This window comes from Mixophyes fleayi, chromosome 11 (genome assembly GCF_038048845.1).
Source record: "Mixophyes fleayi isolate aMixFle1 chromosome 11, aMixFle1.hap1, whole genome shotgun sequence".
In the NCBI taxonomy this organism is placed as follows: domain Eukaryota; kingdom Metazoa; phylum Chordata; class Amphibia; order Anura; family Limnodynastidae; genus Mixophyes; species Mixophyes fleayi.
In genome coordinates, this window is record NC_134412.1 from 32,681,816 (window position 1) to 32,699,491 (window position 17,676).

Sequence of the window (17,676 nt, forward strand, 5' to 3'; positions counted from 1 at the left end):
ACCCGCCGGAAAACTCTCAGCTTGATACATTTACCCCAGAGTGTGAAGTGTATCATATTTTAACATTGTATGCAACTTTATGATCGATTTTTATTGTTTATTCTGTTAATTTCCAGCTGGTTGTTTGTTAATATTGTCATACTAATATATTAATAAAATTATACATTTTCCAAGATAATAGAAGTCCTATTATTGAAGTGAGACTTTCTCTATTCTCTTTAGTCTAATGTTCTATATTTCTAAAAATGCAATAAAGGGAATCATTTGTTTTTGGTTTTACATTTTAATGTTTCTTTACAATCTAAATTAAACAGCGCTTGACTGAGTGATCATAACCAGCGTTGTGAATTCCAATTCTTGGTAAACTTCCTAGGCTGCAAATAAAAAAATAATTCTACAGTTTGTTTTCAGCTTTCATATATTATTCCCGCTTTTTAGCTTTGTGTATTACATTATCGTCCCTTCACCATTTGTCTCCGACTTTTTAACAGCAGACAGAATTGTTAACCTGCTCCTTGTGAGCAATTACTGTGGAAATGGGCCATTAAACCTCTTGGCGGTTAGCACACCTGCACGAAAATGCTGATTTAATTTGCTATTTTTTTCTTTTTGGCATTGTAGGATAAGCAACAGGAGCTCTTCAGAATCAGAGTCTTTATATACACCATTGTTTTTATATCCGCTAACATGGTTTGAAACAAGTAATTTATAACTTCACTAAGTACCTTACTAGGGCGCAGACATATTGTTACAATACAATGAATTGTTGACACAAATACAACCTTTTCCTTGAGAACAAAACTGAAAGACAGCCCTGGATTACATTTTTATTTCCAGATTAATTGTTTATTATTTTTTTAAAGATTTTAGTAAATTATATATATATATATCCTAATGTGCTAAAGACATAAGAGAGGGTTACAAAAAACAATACTTAGATCATTTATGTTTGAAAGGACAGCACATTATATTTTGCGCAACTCTGTGCTTACAGATCAGCCCACTGTTAATTTTTTTTGAACTGCGTTATGCAGACTCTGCGATATGATTTGGGATATAGTTTTTCTGGTTTTGAATATTTGCTAAACTGGGTTTGAAAAAGTGAAGTTGTTGCCTATAGCAACCAATCAGATTCTAGGTTCATTTATTTAGTACATTCTACAAAATGATCGCTAGAATGTGGTTGCTATAGGCAACATCTACACTTTTTCAAACCCGCAGTTTAGTAACTATACCCCTGGGCCTGATTCATTAAGGAAAGCAAGGCAAAAATGAGTACATGTGCAAATAAGTTTATTATTTTGCACATACGTTAAATACTGGCTGTTTTTTCATCTAGCACACATACTTGATAGTTTTATTTTTGCATTGAAATTTAAAGTTCATCTAGGACAGGCCTGTCCAACCTGCGGCCCTCCAGATGTTGTGAAACTACGAGTCCCAGCATGCCCTTCCAGCTATCAACAGGTTGCCTACTGGCAAAGCATGCTGGGGCTTGTAGTTTCACAACACCTGGAGGGCCGCAGGTTGGACAGGCCTGATCTAGGACATGCCCTATCCCAACTATAAATCTGCCATCACATTTTAAATTTACCTCCCCTTCAATGCAACATGGAGCAAAGGAGCAAAGGAGCAAAGTTACTCCTTTTTTTGCTTTCCTTTCCTTAATGAATTAGACCCTCTCTGTGCAACATTTTCCAGTTTGCCATGGCTGTGTCTAAAATATCACAGTATGCACTGTTTGTGTCATATGCTGTATTGGGAGGTCAGTAAAAGTATGCATGCAGTAAGAGAATCCTAAAAATCCAAAATATCCAGCATCAAGTGTATAAATAAAAATGGTATCTACTTTTTAATACAAAATGTCGAAATCCAGATATTAGGCTACGACAAATGGTTTCCGCTGCAGCCATTCTAAAGTCTGTCTTTATAATAAATGTACAAGTTGGAGAATAAATAAAAAAGTACAAGAAAATTTGGTGTCAAACGAGGTACAGCTGAGAGATGTTGGAAGAAATATTTTTAAATGGCCTTAAAGTTTAAAAAAAAAATTAATTATGCTTAACCAATCCTGTTACAATTTTGTAAGAGCCATGCGTTCATCATTAGTGTTAAAGCCAATAACTATCCTTGTTACCAAATGTCATTATCAAAGTTACCATTTTAGATCACACATTGTTAGAAGCAATTATGTAGATTGTAGGTTTGCAAATAAGGTCATTGTTAGTCTGCTGGGATGTGGTAAAAGGTCAGTTTACGATGCATAAAGCATATTCACTGGTATCATTGAATTTAAAATTGTTTTGTATGTTTTGTGTCAAGCACTCTAAAATCCAGCTACTCTCCTCTCTTAGCTATGACCTTGCAAAAACCAGCCGACCTGCGGCATGACGACTCAGGATCTGACACTATCTGACAATTTTTTCAGACTTCAAGGTGATGTGCACTTGTGAGTATATGTCATTGTGAATCAATTAAATCTTATCCTTGTGCTCTTTACTACAGTAAAAATATTATCTATGTATATATCATTTATGTTGGATTTATATCCAACGAAGTAAATATGTTCTCACTGCTCTTCAATCAGTTCATTTGTCAAATCATGTTACCTAACATGACTCAAGCACTCTTCTCTATGCAAGATTGAATTTAGTGAAATAGCAAATCCTACATATATTAATACATAATATATAGGGGGAATATTTATCAAACAAAGAGCAATATTACTGAAGAAAATGGGTGTATTTGGCGGCAATAGTGCTTTTCTTTTCATATCCCCTTATACATCATAGTGGTACCCACCTGCGATAGCACTAAAGAGTTACTAGAATTCATTGGCAATAGCTTCCTCATGCCTTTGCGGGTAGTCCATTTAAAGAGGATTGCGTACATATCCCACAGCCATGCTGGTTCTGTTATTGACATTTCAGGATGATGACAAAAAACTAAATTATAGATAAAATGCTATAATTTTTGAATAAATCATTATCACCATTTATTTATATAGCGCCACTGAGTCCGCAGCGCTGTACAGAGAACTCACTCACATCAGTCCCTGCCCCATTGGAGCTTACAGTCTAAATTCCCTAATATACACAGACAGACACACACACACACACACACACACACACACAGACTAGGGTCAATTTTGATAGCAGCCAATTAACCTACCAGTATGTTTTTGGAGTGTGGGAGGAAACCCACACAAACACGGGGAGAGCATACAATCTCCACACAGATAAGGCCATGGTTGGGAATTGAACTCATGACCCCAGCGCTGAGAGGCAGAAGTGCTAACCACTTAGCCACTGTGCTCATTTTTTTCAATATTTACTTCGATTTTACTTCTTTGTTGCTTATTTTTAAGTTTAAATATTTTAGTTAGTGTAACAGCTGTATATGATCAGAGACTGGCATGCTTTGTGTCAGTATTGCCACATCTGCCTCTGCAGGACTTTTTACATAAATTTTAGCGACAAGAGTCTTGCCGTGATGAGCGTCAATAAAAACAAATCATCATTATCGGCATTATCTGCCCTGGAAATTTATCTGGAATGACAGTAGAGAAACCAGCCCAGGGGAACTGTCCCCCGCACCCAATCCTTGCTAGCCCACCTCTGAGTATAAGCAGTTTATCCATGCACGGCTGCGGTGGACAAAATGATGTATTTCAGAGGCTCTGCCAACCTCATATTACATGTTCTAGGAAGTACATGGTCACAAAGTAATACAAAATCACGCCATTGTTAGAATCATTAGAAAATAGAGAGCTAATGGCACAAATTACTCCTACTCAGAAGGAACACAGATACACATAATGGGAGCTTCATATGATGGGCAGAGAGGTTGTGTTTGTGACTATAGAATAATAGGAGGTGTCTTGCACATTAATTTGAAAAGCTAGTCTACAGTAATATTGCTGCCATGAGCTATAGAAAGAGAATATGAAACAAAGGAATTTAAACATTGGGCACTAGTGAAAGGTCAGACTCACAGAAGAGTTATAATATGGCTCTAAATATGTACTTTATAATATTTAGAGCAACTTTTGAGATCAATACACATTTTCTTGACCAGCAGTACAAAATGTTCTCAGGAAATTGAGCAATTCTCTCTTTATTGGCAAACCTCCTTCTGTTGTGATGAATTTATATTGATATTGTAAAAAGGGACACAGCTAGGATTTGCTGAGCTCCGAAACAACAATTTTTAAACACACCCCCATAGAGAGAGCGAATGTATATCATACATTACACTGTACTTATTGCACATCGTACACGTAGGGCTTGAGTCATGAAGAAGAGCAAAGCATAAAAAAGGAGTAACTTTGTACCTGAGCAAAGTTACTCCATGTTGCATTGGAGGGGGAGGTAAATTTAAAATGTGGGAACAGATTTTAAATTGGGATAGAGCATGTCCTAGATCAACTTTCAATCTCAGTGTAAAAATAAAGCTATCACATATTTGTGTTCTAGATGAAAAAACAGCCAATATTTAAGTTATGCGCAAATAAACCAATTTGCCTTGCATTGTAACATGGTTGGTCCCGAAGAACATTTACTCCTTTTTTTTGCCTTAGTTTCCTCAATGACTCCGGCCCCTTATGTCTCATAATGCACAACCTCCTTCCCCCAGGCACCTCACACCAACAACAACAATTACCATTTCCGCCTCCTGAAAAACAAAACAAAAAAAACCTCTTTTTGCAGAGAGAAAGAGGCTCCCTGACCAGGGCTGAGATTAGGGGCGTACAGGGGGTACTTTTATACCGGCCCCGGGCTCACCAGGGGGCCCAGCGCAACACACTTACCAGGGGGCCCGCTGTCTTCCAGTCCACGGTGTCTCTGCTGCTATCTTCAGCCTGGCTGTCACCGTGACAGCCAGGCAGCAGAATGTGATCACAGGGGGCGGAGCTATCATTCCCCTGTGATCATGTGATCTTCCTGTGACAGCGAGGCAGCTGTCAATCATGATCGCAGGGGAATCATTGCTCCGCCCCTGCGATCATGTGATCCTCCCTTCTCCCTGATGGTGTGGTGTGACCTGATGTCACACCACTGTTCCCGCTGCCGCTGAAGGAGCAGCCAGGCCCGGTGCTCCCATTAGGCAAGGTTAGGCACTTGCCTAGGGCGCCGGGCTCTGGAGGGTGCCACAGAATGAAAATTACTTTAAAACTATGCGGCGACCGCTGACCATACCTTTCACGGCCGCCGCACAGCATTAATTAAGATACATTCACAGGGAGGGGGGGGGGGGGGGGGGGGAAGAGGCTATTGCTCACCACCACCGCCTCTCTGCTCCGTCTCCTCCCCTGTGACATCATCATCACGGCCCGACAGTGTCAGTGAGTGGAGGGGAGCAGACGGAGCAGAGAGACGGCAGTGTTGAGGCAAGGTAAGGAAAGACGTGGGTTGGGGGAGGAGGGAGCCGATTTTTGCGGGGGCGCCGATTTTTGCGGGGGGGGCGCCAATTTTGACAAAGTGCCTAGGACGCCATGGACCCTAGCACCGGCCCTGGGAGCAGCAGCAACATCTCTGTAACTAAGTATATTGTAAAGATTTTTTTTTAGATTTGTCTGTTTGTTTCAAGGGTCTGCATTGATAAAAATGAAAATCAGAAATAAAAATTAGAGCAATGTTGAAAAAATATTAAAAACTTAAGGTTAAAATACAATATGCATAACACTGGGTGGTTACTACAATATAAGCAACACAGACTGAAGTGTTTGAATAAGAAACAAAACCACTTTGTGCAAGTATATCACAACAGGATTAAAACACTGTACTTCCAGCCAATACAGTCCAATATCTTGGATTACTATATGAGAGGGTCTAAGATTTCAAACCAATGTTCATTGTGATTAAAAATTGCTCAATTGGTTTGAAATCTAAGACCCTCTCATATAGTAATCCAAGATATTGGACTGTATTGGCTGGAAGTACAGTGTTTTAATCCTGTTGTGATATACTTGCACAAAGTGGTTTTGTTTCTTATTCAAACACTTCAGTCTGTGTTGCTTATATTGTAGTAACCACCCAGTGTTATGCATATTGTATTTTAACCTTAAGTTTTTAATATTATTTCAACATTGTTCTTATTTTTTCTTATTGTTGAAAATTCTTTTTTTTTTACTGAAAAGGTAATGGGTGTATGGTTTACCATTCAGGTTTGGTAACCTGTTTACAATTGGAGATTTTATATATATATATATATATATATATATATATATATATATATATATATATATATATATATATATATATATATATATATATATATATATATATATATATATATATATATATACACACACACACACACACATTTTATACATATTTACATTTGTGTATAGGTATATGGATTTGTAGAGATATGTATGCATATTTCTGTTGGAGTGTATTCATATGTACATTACGTGTGTGTGTGTGGGGGGGGGGGGGGGCGGAGTTCATCGGGGGGCCTGTCTGCATCATTTGTACTGTGCCCCATGATTTCTGATGGCGGCCCTGTCCGTGGCCATATGCTTTTTCCATCCAATGGAACTCAATGAAATATTTCATCCCTCAAAATATCTCGTATTTGCATGTGAGCATAATTTGAGGCATGTGAGTACACCCAGCTTACACATGTCTAGAAAAGCCCTATTCTGCCCAGTTCCTGCCATATGAAGGTGCAAAATTTTGCAGCCCACCATAGGTTGCGCTGTGCTAATACACAAGTCCATTTGCATTGTGTAAAATTACACATATTTGTGCAATGACAAACACATAACAGATATTCAAGCCAACATGTATAAAAGCCCAACAAAAAAGAATTCTAAAGAAAATATAATACTCCTAGTTTTTGTGAATAGCACAGTAACTTTGGCAAAAAGTTCTCTTCTACTGTATATCCCAGTAACTTTTGTGGCAACAATGATTCAGAATGATATTTTACTACACAAACATCATGTTATGAGTGCAAATGGCTACAGCATTTATTAAGTCATCGCTCAGCTACTTTCTTATTTGAACCTGATCTAATTGAAAAGATTCCAAGGACCTTTGAAACCATCGTTTGTTTCATTGTCGCTGTTCCCAGCCTGTTTTAGAGATAAAATAATTCATCACTCAATAAAGAGGAGGGCCTGGGGCCTGATGTACCTGCCACAGAGATAGATCTGTTTAGCTAAACTAGCTGGCTGAGCATAATCGGAACCATAATTCAGCAACAGTTGGAGTGCGGAGGTTTTCTTGTTGCGTGACTGGTATATCCAGAGGAAGATCTAACCATTTGATGTTAGGCTGTAACTAAAATGGCCAACATTTTAATATAGATATAGCAGGTAGTTAATATTTTAATACAATTATCACGGACATTCTGCTGTGACTCATGAGCATCCAAGTATGTCACATAATGCAATTTTATTAGTTCTTAGTGCACTAGTCCGCAGCATGCCATCCAACCGGATGGAGCTCAAGCAATATTGCAAACTAGAATGGACAATAACTGCAGTGTCAAAAAGTGCAAAGCAGATAGACCCTTACCCAAATAGCCTCACAGCTGGTTGTAGCTAAAGGTGCTTCTACCAAGTATTAAAACAAGGTGGGTAAATACTTATGCAATCAATGATTACCTGCTTTAGGGCTAGATTTACTAAACTGCATGTTTAAAATAGTGGAGATGTTGCCCATAGCAACCAGATACTAGTTAGCATTTATTTAGCACATTCTACAAAATAGCAGCTAGAATCGGATTGGTTGCTATAGGGAACATCTCCACTTTTTCAAACCCGCAGTTTAGTACCCCTTAGAGTTGTATTCTTTTTCTTTTCTTTTTTTTAATTAAATCTGTTTATTTATACCAGAATCGGAGATGTTACAACATAGACATAAAAGAAACGGAGCACAAATATATTAACAATATCCGTACAAGAGGATATCATGTAAACAGCAGGGGAAAAAAAGAATAACATAGTGACCGTAATTCACTAGGTCATCCAAAACTGGGGTTTTCAGGTATTTATTTATCTAATGCAGGATGGAAGATATAAAGTGGGGCTAGGGCAATGGAAAAGGAGAAGAATGTGGAGGAGAGAGCTGCTGCTCTGTGGTGAATTAAGAAAGGAGGAGAGAAAATGGGGGAAAAGAGCACAAAGAGTACAGATGCAAACAGGGATCAAGGAAGAGAAATGAGTTAGTGGGTACCTTAGAGAGAGGACCGATGACAGAAGTACCAAGGCTCCCACACCTTCCGGAAGTGCGCAACTTTATCGGAAAGTAGAGTTGTTTTCTTTTTATTTGACATTACAGAGTATTTAATGTTGATCAGTGGCAAGATTTCCTATTTATAAATATGTTTTGATTCTATCATGTAAAATGTGAAACATGTGAAAAAGGAGGTTTCATCATTATCATCATTTATTTATATAGCGCCACTAATTCCGCAGCGCTGTACAGAGAACTCATTCACATCAGTCCCTGCCCCATTGGAGCTTACAGTCTAAAGTCCCTAATATAGACACACACACTCACACAAAGACAGACAGGGAGAGACTAGGGTCAAATTTGTTAGCAGCCAATTAACCGACCAGTATGTTTTTGGAGTGTGGGAGGAAACCGGAGCACCCGGAGGAAACCCACACAAACACAGGGAGAACATACAGGACCTGAGTCATTAAGGAGAGTAAGACAAAAAAAGGAGTAAATGTTCTCTGGGACAAACCATGTTACAATGCAAGGGGTGCAATTTAGTTTATTATTTTGCAGATAAGTTAAATACTGGCTGTTTTTTCATCTAACATACAAATACTTGCTAGCTTTATTTTTACACTGAAATTTAACGTTGATCTAGGACATGCCCTACCCCAACTATAAATCTGCCCCCACATTTGAAATTTAGATCCCCCTCCAATGCTCAATGCAACATGGTTTTGCTCAAAGTTACTCCTTTTCTATGCTTTGCTCTCCTTAATTACTCAGGCCCATAAACTCCACACAGATAAGGCCATGGTCGGGAATTGAACTCATGACCCCAGCGCTGACCACTAGGCCACTGTGCTGCCCATAGATTTATACTTTTTATAACCACTGTAGAATTATAAAGTTATAATTCTATGTGAGACATTTTAAATGACCTAAAATACAATGGGCCTGATTCATTAAGGAAAATAAGAAAAAAAATAGAAAGTTTTCTCCTGGACAAAACCATGTTACAATGCCAGGGGTGCAAATGAGTTTATTATTTTGCACATAAATGAAATACTAGCTGCTTTTTCATGTAGCACACAATGCTTGATAACTTATTTGTACACTGAAATTTAAAGTTGATCTAAGACATGCTCTACCCCAACTATAAATCTGCCACCACATTTTAAATTTACCTCCCCCTCCAATGCAACAGGTGCAAAGTTGCTCATTTTTTTTTCTTTGTTCTCCTTAATGAATCAGGCCCTATATGTCGAATATAAAAGAGACCCATTTACATATATTCAAAGAAATATATATGTAAAAGTTTGAACAGTTTATCAGATCAGTAGGTATTTGAAATATGGTACGTCAGGATGGAGTGTATTTAAAGCTCCTAATGTGCCCCTACATTTAGTGGAATTAAGTGAGAAAAATGGCTATAAATGCCTGTGCACGTTTTTTATTAGAACATGTCAGGTACTGGCATAGCAAATGAAGGATGTCTCATTTTTAATGCTCTTGAAGTGTCATGTCAGGAGCAAAAATGCCTGTGGTGTTTTTAAGAAGAGAAATTAAACCACCATTTGGATGTACCCATATTGGTGATCAAGGGGAAGAGTTTTCCATGGCACACAAGACATCCTGATTTTAAAATGTACAAAGACGCTGCAATTAAGGGAACATTTCTCAAAATGTATCCGATTGCTGCGATAAATGATTTTTTTCTCCACCAGCCAAAGTGTTAAAAATTACTTATCACCACATTGTAGGAAAAATATTTATGGCAGCTGCCAACAGGCCCGGAGTAGTAAGAGTTAATTACTTTGCCAGGCCAGTGTCTCCAGTAATAGGTAACTTCTGTATTCAGCAGCAGTCGGCCTTTCTGTCCCTTCATAAATATTCTCCTTAAGCCTTAAGGGAGTTAGTTGCTTTTGTCCAAACAAGCAGGTTTAAAGCATTTTTACGCTTCAGAATGATACCATAACTTTCCATTCACTTGAATGGGAGTCTGAAAAAATAATCCCTATGCTTGTGGATGAGGCAGAATAAAAAAAAAAATGACTATAGTGCTTTTCTAAAAATTAAATACACAAAACAAATAATGCTTGTCACACCCTAAAAGTCATTCATGAAAGTGCAAAATTGAGGGACTGCAGTGCAATTGATTCTTCAAATGTTTTTTGTAACTAATGAAGGGGTGGTCACATTGCCATATCCACACACAGGCCCATGGGTCAAGGGGCACCTTAACTTATCTACCCTGGCCAGACCGGCACCCAGAGTTGTACTGACACAATTTTAAATTGTCCTGCTCCTGGACAGATCCAGGTGGAAGCAGGAGCTCCATATGTCTTCACCACATCGGTGCGGCTTGGTGACCTTGCCAAAAATAGGTACAGCATGCTCTTCTGAGAGAAGCTCCTAAAAGTGGAATGTGAGACTGCCCCTATGTATGCATAAAACAGATATATAGGCTCATCAGCAGTCTTGTCCTCAGCTGTATAGTAAATATAAATCATAGTTGCCTACTCTCCCAGAATGTCTGGGAGACTCCCAAATTTTTTAGAGTGCTCCCAGACTACCGGGAGAGCAGGGCAACCTCCGGCATCCAGCTCTACCTGTTAAGTGGGTGGGGATGGAGCTAAATGCTTCATCCTGGCCCCTCCCCTTGTTGTGAAAGGCTGAAATTTCAAAGCTCGGTAAGGGGCAGGGCCTAACGGTCATGCCCCCATGAAGGATCCTTCCTCCAGACGGTTTGCTGCAAAAGTCAGCAAGTATGATATAAATACAATGGAAAATATCTTCGATTCTTTCAAAATAAGGCGACAATTACATATAGATTGCTGAGTTTTATTAGTTGCTCTTTTATTCAAGGCAGCTTGCATTTTAGGTATAGTGGTCCTTTAAATTCCAATTAATTACTCTTTCAACTGCAAAAAATGGTCAATACAGCCATATTACAAATGAAGTGTTAAAATGAACGTGACATATTTAAGAGGAAAAAATAAAATGGCATAATGTGAAAAATCACAATGTCAAATCGTTCACACTTAAGTTGCTGAGGTGATATATAAAAGGCTAATTTATACATGTATGATTTCCATCAGTTTTGCCACTCATGAACTATAACTCACTCATCGTGGCAATCCTGCTGTTTAATGGTGCATACAAATAAAGCTTAAAACATATCTAATAAGCTGATAATAATTAGCTATTATAGCACAGCAGTTGGTGGAAAGGTGGAAAGCATCTCAGGGCTGAGAAAAGGATAAGGCATCACTCGGTTTGTGGAAAAATATAAAACATTATCAGGAAAGGCCCAATAACAAGGCAGCCTGAGGCAGTAAAATTAAGAGCTATGTTGCAAACATGCAGATGAGAAAGATTAAATTGTGTTGCTCAGTGTTCAATCTATAGCTACATCCAAGTCTTATGAGATAGTTATGTACAGAACAAGAGATTTGGGACTTGGCGCTGTGATTGAACCAGGAACACATGGGGGTAAATTTTCCAAAGTGCAGGTTTGAAAAAGTGGAGATGTTGCCTGTAGCAACCAATCAGATTCTAGCTGTAATTTTGTAGAATGCACTAAATAAATGAAAGCCAGAATATGATTGGTTGCTATGGCCAACATTTCCACTTTTTCAAACCTGCAGTTTAGTAAATATACCCCATGGTGTCTGGTGCACAATTGGATGCAAAACGGCAATACCATGCTCTTAAAACAAAAAAAAAAAAAAAAAAAAAAAGAGCACAGTAAACGAATGCATTTCCGCCCATATGTAGAGCCACAAGCATCTCGAGATACGTCTATCTCTGCATCAGCCGCGTAAGCAGCTGGTTTACAATAAGTCATCATCAGCATGTATTTGCAAAACAACAGCTCCTCACAGGCATTTTTAGAGGGAGAATTCAATTCTCAAAATATCCAAGTGAATTTTTGTTTTACAGAAGTAATGCTCAAATGAGCATTATTTTTTTACCATACTAATGGTAAAAGAGTGCATTCTTAAACAGTATTTCCAGCAACATCAGAGTGTTATTTATGTTTTTATTGTATGTACATACAATGAAAACATATCCAGTACACACCACCCTAGTCTATGAAGGTACTGTATCCCTGATATTGTAATGTGTAATGCCCATGCATGTATTTACTATCTATGTATTTACTGTTCTTCCATAACTGTCTATGTACTGTGCCTCCCATACATGTGTATATACTATATGTTACATACACAGGCATGTGGACACATTGGGGAACTATACATCTATAGTTGTCAACATTAGAAAATAGTCTCCAGGGACACTCGGCTGTTCAGCAGCTGCTCAAGAGTACCTTACATCTGAGCACTACAATCCTCAATATGTCACATTTATTGAATTTGATAACATATTTCATATCATGTGAAATATTCCTACTCAATAAATATTAATGAATAGAGCCCAAAGAATAAGAAACACATGGTAACTACTGCATCTATCATGTAGACAGAGATATTTAATGTGGGGTTGGTGAAAAATGAAAAAAAATTCCAAGGGCAAAATTTCTAAACAAATATGGGAAACCTGCCTGCCAACAAGGATCTTTGCATGTGCTCCTGATCCGTGCATGTACTGCTCCTCCCCATGTGCTCCTGATCCGTGCATGTACTGCTCCTCCCCATGTGCTCCTGATCCGTGCATGTACTGTTCCTCACTCACATGTGCTCCTGATCCGTGCATGTACTGTTCCTCACTCACATGTGCTCCTGATCCGTGCATGTACTGTTCCTCACTCACATGTGCTCCTGATCCGTGCATGTACTGTTCCTCACTCACATGTGCTCCTGATCCGTGCATGTACTGTTCCTCACTCACATGTGCTCCTGATCCGTGCATGTACTGTTCCTCACTCACATGTGCTCCTGATCCGTGCATGTACTGTTCCTCACTCACATGTGCTCCTGATCCGTGCATGTACTGTTCCTCACTCACATGTGCTCCTGATCCGTGCATGTACTGTTCCTCACTCACATGTGCTCCTGATCCGTGCATGTACTGTTCCTCACTCACATGTGCTCCTGATCCGTGCATGTACTGTTCCTCACTCACATGTGCTCCTGATCCGTGCATGTACTGTTCCTCACTCACATGTGCTCCTGATCCGTGCATGTACTGTTCCTCACTCACATGTGCTCCTGATCCGTGTATGTACTGTTCCTCACATGTGCTTGTGATCTATGTATATACGTTTCATGCCATGTGCTCCCCATCGGATCCAAAATTAGATCCTTGCAATGACAGCCATGAAGCCAGAAGTATTATGAAAGCATAAAAAACTAATTATTGCAGCAAGAACACAATCCAGGTAATGCAAGGTAAACACTGACCCGGTCAGGCTTTGTAAATAAACAAACATCCGGGTATGGCAGGATAATAAGTAAATGATAATAAAAACAACACAGCAGGTACAGGAACCTAACAGAACAAAGATCAACAGCAAGAGCCAGGAATTCACAGGAACTGTAAATTTGCATTATGTTTAGGCATAACAGAAATCAGGTTAACATCCTGGTGACTAGGTACAAGTGAGTAGTAGTTACCAAATAGCAGGTACAGGCAAGAGCAAGGATTTCACAGGAACAGAATGTAGCAATGCAGGTAGTCCAAGGGAAAAATAAACAATGACTAGCAAGGTGCATAGGGTGGAACAGGCATAAATAATCAGTGACACAAGTGTGGTAATTAACAAGGAGCAGAAGATTAACTCCTGCCAGTGAGGGGAAAATGTTCATGGTAGAACAGCAGCACCTCTGGTGGCATAAAGGTACTGCAGCTAGGTACAAAAAATGGCAAAGACTAACACAGATTCCTAACACTGTGTTTATACTGTTCCTCACATGTGCTCTTGATCTGTGAATGCACGGTTCTCCAAATGTGTATTTAAATAAAAGATGTTTTTCTCTTAATATCCCCTACTATTGTCATCCTGAGAAGGTTGCTGCTGCCCATGGTAAATAGTGTTCCCCAGGTTCTACCCCTTGATGTGTTAGGAAAAGCCCAGAGAAAGGGGTTGTGTCCCAATGATAAATAGACCCCATGTAGTGACAGATACAGTTCCTAGAATTATTTTGTTTTAACTCTTTCATTAGTGATTTTACAACAGACAATGCCCTGGCCACATGGTGATCATGATATCTGCTACATATGTGAATTTGAAACTAGTGAAAAGTCAGTTTAATACGCTTTAAATGTCCCTTTGATTTGTGTATGCTCATGGATACGTTTATATAGTTTCCTGCCATATTACAGCATTACACTTAATAGTTCAGACTTATATAATAAGATAAGATAAGATAATACAAAGTAGAATTTATCAAATTGTGTTTTTGGAACAAAAAACATATAGTACTATTAGGTGAAAACAAATGTATTTTCTGTAATACAGAAGCCACTTTCGTAAGCATTTGTTGATTTGTTTGGCAAGAATATGAGGTGTATGTACAATGTTCAGTGGTTAATGCATTAAGTGAAAAGCATTACTGCTAGCCTGGGAATTCTACATGAATTTTTAGATGTTATTGAAAAAGACAGATTTTTCAGCCAATCCTTTAAGCTGCACTACATAAATTAATTGTAATTTATTGAATGATAATCACTATATTACATTACCATTATACTTGAGAGTGCAAAGGGAGTACCAAATTAATTTGTTTAATATATGTCTTGCAGTATAGAAGCTGCCAATATCTCTCTTATTTCAGCACTGAAATGGGCACTGAAACAGATTGTAGCAGCTCCCCTGCAGGCTACAACCTCACAACACCATAACAACCCTTCTACTTCTCATGTCAGCTGTTGGTCTTTGGATACAAAAGTAAATAAAACCAAGGAGGATTAAAACTAGAGGGGCAAAGAGCGTCAAAAAGGCACAGGAAATAAGTGGATGCACAGACGTCAGCCAGCTGAAGTGTTTGCAGCATAAGCGAGTTGCTGTTAGTCATGTTTTCTTCCAAAGAACTCTTGTGGTATGGTAGCACATTATACAGCAATGCACCGTATGTCATTTTAGCAGGAGTTATTAAAATGATAGCAATGTGGAATAAACTGAGAACTGCATGTATTTGCAGTAGGGATACGTTTTATGCCCTTGCTTTATTAAATAGACACCATAAATAAATTAGTATTAGTAAAAGATGGAATAAAATAGAGAAAGCCTGATAAAAGTAAAAAGATAAAATAAGATTGGGCCTTGGATACAGTACTCGCTGTAGCTATGAACAGTGCTTTAGTTCAAAGTGCCCAGATGATCTTTAATTAAGGAGTATGGGGATGAGTAAGGGAGAGGCCCTGCTGACGCAGCTGGAGAAGAAGATAGAGAAAGGACAAGATAGGGGGGAACGATGCGGGTGGAAAGGAAGCAACACAGCAAGGTGCTGGAAGAAATAACATGGGAGAAAACAAAGAAAATTTTAGTTTCCCAATGTGAAAATATCAGAGGATGGGAAGAAGGAAAATTAGAGGAAATGTGAAGGACAAACAGATCTTCAAATATAAATATGAAACAATGACATATGTATTATTTCTATACAGACACCAGTATAATAAATAAAAAATGTCATTCATCGTTTTCTTTTTAAGAGTGCTGTGCTATATAGATCAGCAGATGTACACACATATATATATATATATATATATATATATATATATATATATACACACACACACACCGTATATACTCGAGTATAAGTCGACCCGAATATAAGCCGAGGCACCTAATTTTACCACATAAAACTGGGAAAACTTATTGACTCGAGTATAAGCCTAGGGTGGAAAAGAGCGCTAATTTAAAAGCCTAAATAAAAATGATAAGTTCAATCTATGAAATCATTTTTAGCTAAACCATATATAACAGTACATGACAAGGTACATTCATAAATGATTATAAAATCATTGGGTACAACCTAACCTAAATAAAGGGGTATATAAGGGGTAGGGATATAAATGTATGAACATTTTCTCTAAAGTGCTACATAACATGGCTGTATTGTTTGTTCATTATCTAATATAAGCTAATTTGATTTACCTTGAAGCAAAGTAGATAGTTTTGAAGTGTAACCTTATTTTGAAAATTTACAGTGCACTGTAAATTTAAAAAAAAGGAGAGAGAGAGAGAGAGAGAGAGAGAGAGAGAGAGAATGAATATGTGCGTTCGGCCAATTGAATTCTATGGAGCATAAACAGCGTGGACTAGAGATGATCACGATCTGGCACTCAGCATTGCAGGTGTCTGCAGCGTGTAAGTATTCAATGTAAGCAATATATTTGTTGTACTGTGAATACCCAGCGTCACTCGATAGGACACCTCAAAATGTATTCAACGTTTTAATCACCGTGTTTTCACCACCTAGCTGGGTGCAGAAAAGTATCCTCAATATCAATGACCCTAACCTGCTCAGCAACTTGTTCTCTCTCTCTCCAATAATGGCCAGATACAAAATATAAATATATATGTGTGACTGCAGTTATCACAACCTCAGAGCCTATACTTTTACTGTTTAGTGACCCATTAAATCAGAGACACAAATCAGGGCTGAAATTATAAACGAAGGCCGCCCTGCACAGGGATAAGAATAGATGAAGGTTCGTGCACAACGCTTCTAAGCGTCATTTTAACTCCTTGGCCAACGGACGCTGGAGTTTTCCTTGTTGTTCCAGCTGCAGAGATAAGAGAAATGGTCCGATTGTCAAATCACTCAGAGAGAGAGAGATTTTTTTTCACTTACCCCGCAGTGGAACGCATATGCGTTCCAACAACAGGAAGTTCGGCATTTGGAACGCAAGTTTGCGTTCCAAATGCCGAACTTCCTGTTGTTGGAACGCATATGCTGAAGTTAACAGCGAGGGACCGGACACCAGGTAAGTTCACCCGTGTATAAGCCGAGTGGCCTTTTTCAGCATACAAAAATGTGCTGAAAAACTCGGCTTATACACGAATATATATATATATATATATATATATATATATATATATATATATATATATATATATATATATATATATATATACACACACACACACAGACACATATAAAATGCTGCGTATCATCCTCCGATTTGCAGAAATCGTAGGATGATACATTTACCCCTAGATGCCAAAATGTTGTGCCGGCTCATCTACATCACCACTGGGTGTCTTGGGACTGCTAAGTTTTTTATTAGCAGCAGTTGCTAGAGAAACTGAAGGAGGAGACATCTCTGTGTCATGTACCACTCGAGCTGTCAGCTTGCTGACCAGGAGATCATTGTATCTCTTGAGATCTAGGTCAGTTGGAAAGAAAAAGAAGACATAGCTCTTAAACCTAGGATCAAGCACAGTTGCCAAAATGTGGTGATGCGATTTCAAGATGTTGATAACTCTTGGATCCTGGTAAAGTGAATAAAGTTCTTGTTCTTCAAGTTTGACATAGTTAACACAATTGCTTTGTTTCATCTCCTGCTTCAATGTCTCTAGCTGCTTTTCCAA

General features: G+C 38.5%; 1 protein-coding gene across 6 annotated transcripts in view; it reads right to left on the reverse strand.

Annotated features, from left to right (window-relative positions):
• GRIN2D (glutamate ionotropic receptor NMDA type subunit 2D) overlaps window positions 1-17,676 on the reverse strand; it is a 557,401-nt gene that overhangs the window by 352,475 nt on the left and 187,250 nt on the right. Inside the window, exon 1 of one of the 6 annotated variants that reach the window (XM_075191488.1) lies at window positions 13,754-14,007. The exons of the other annotated variants lie outside the window; for them this stretch is intronic. The gene's annotated coding sequence lies outside the window, so the exon portion shown is untranslated. Of the gene's footprint in view, window positions 1-13,753; window positions 14,008-17,676 lie in introns of those variants that run through there. 6 annotated transcript variants of the gene reach the window in all.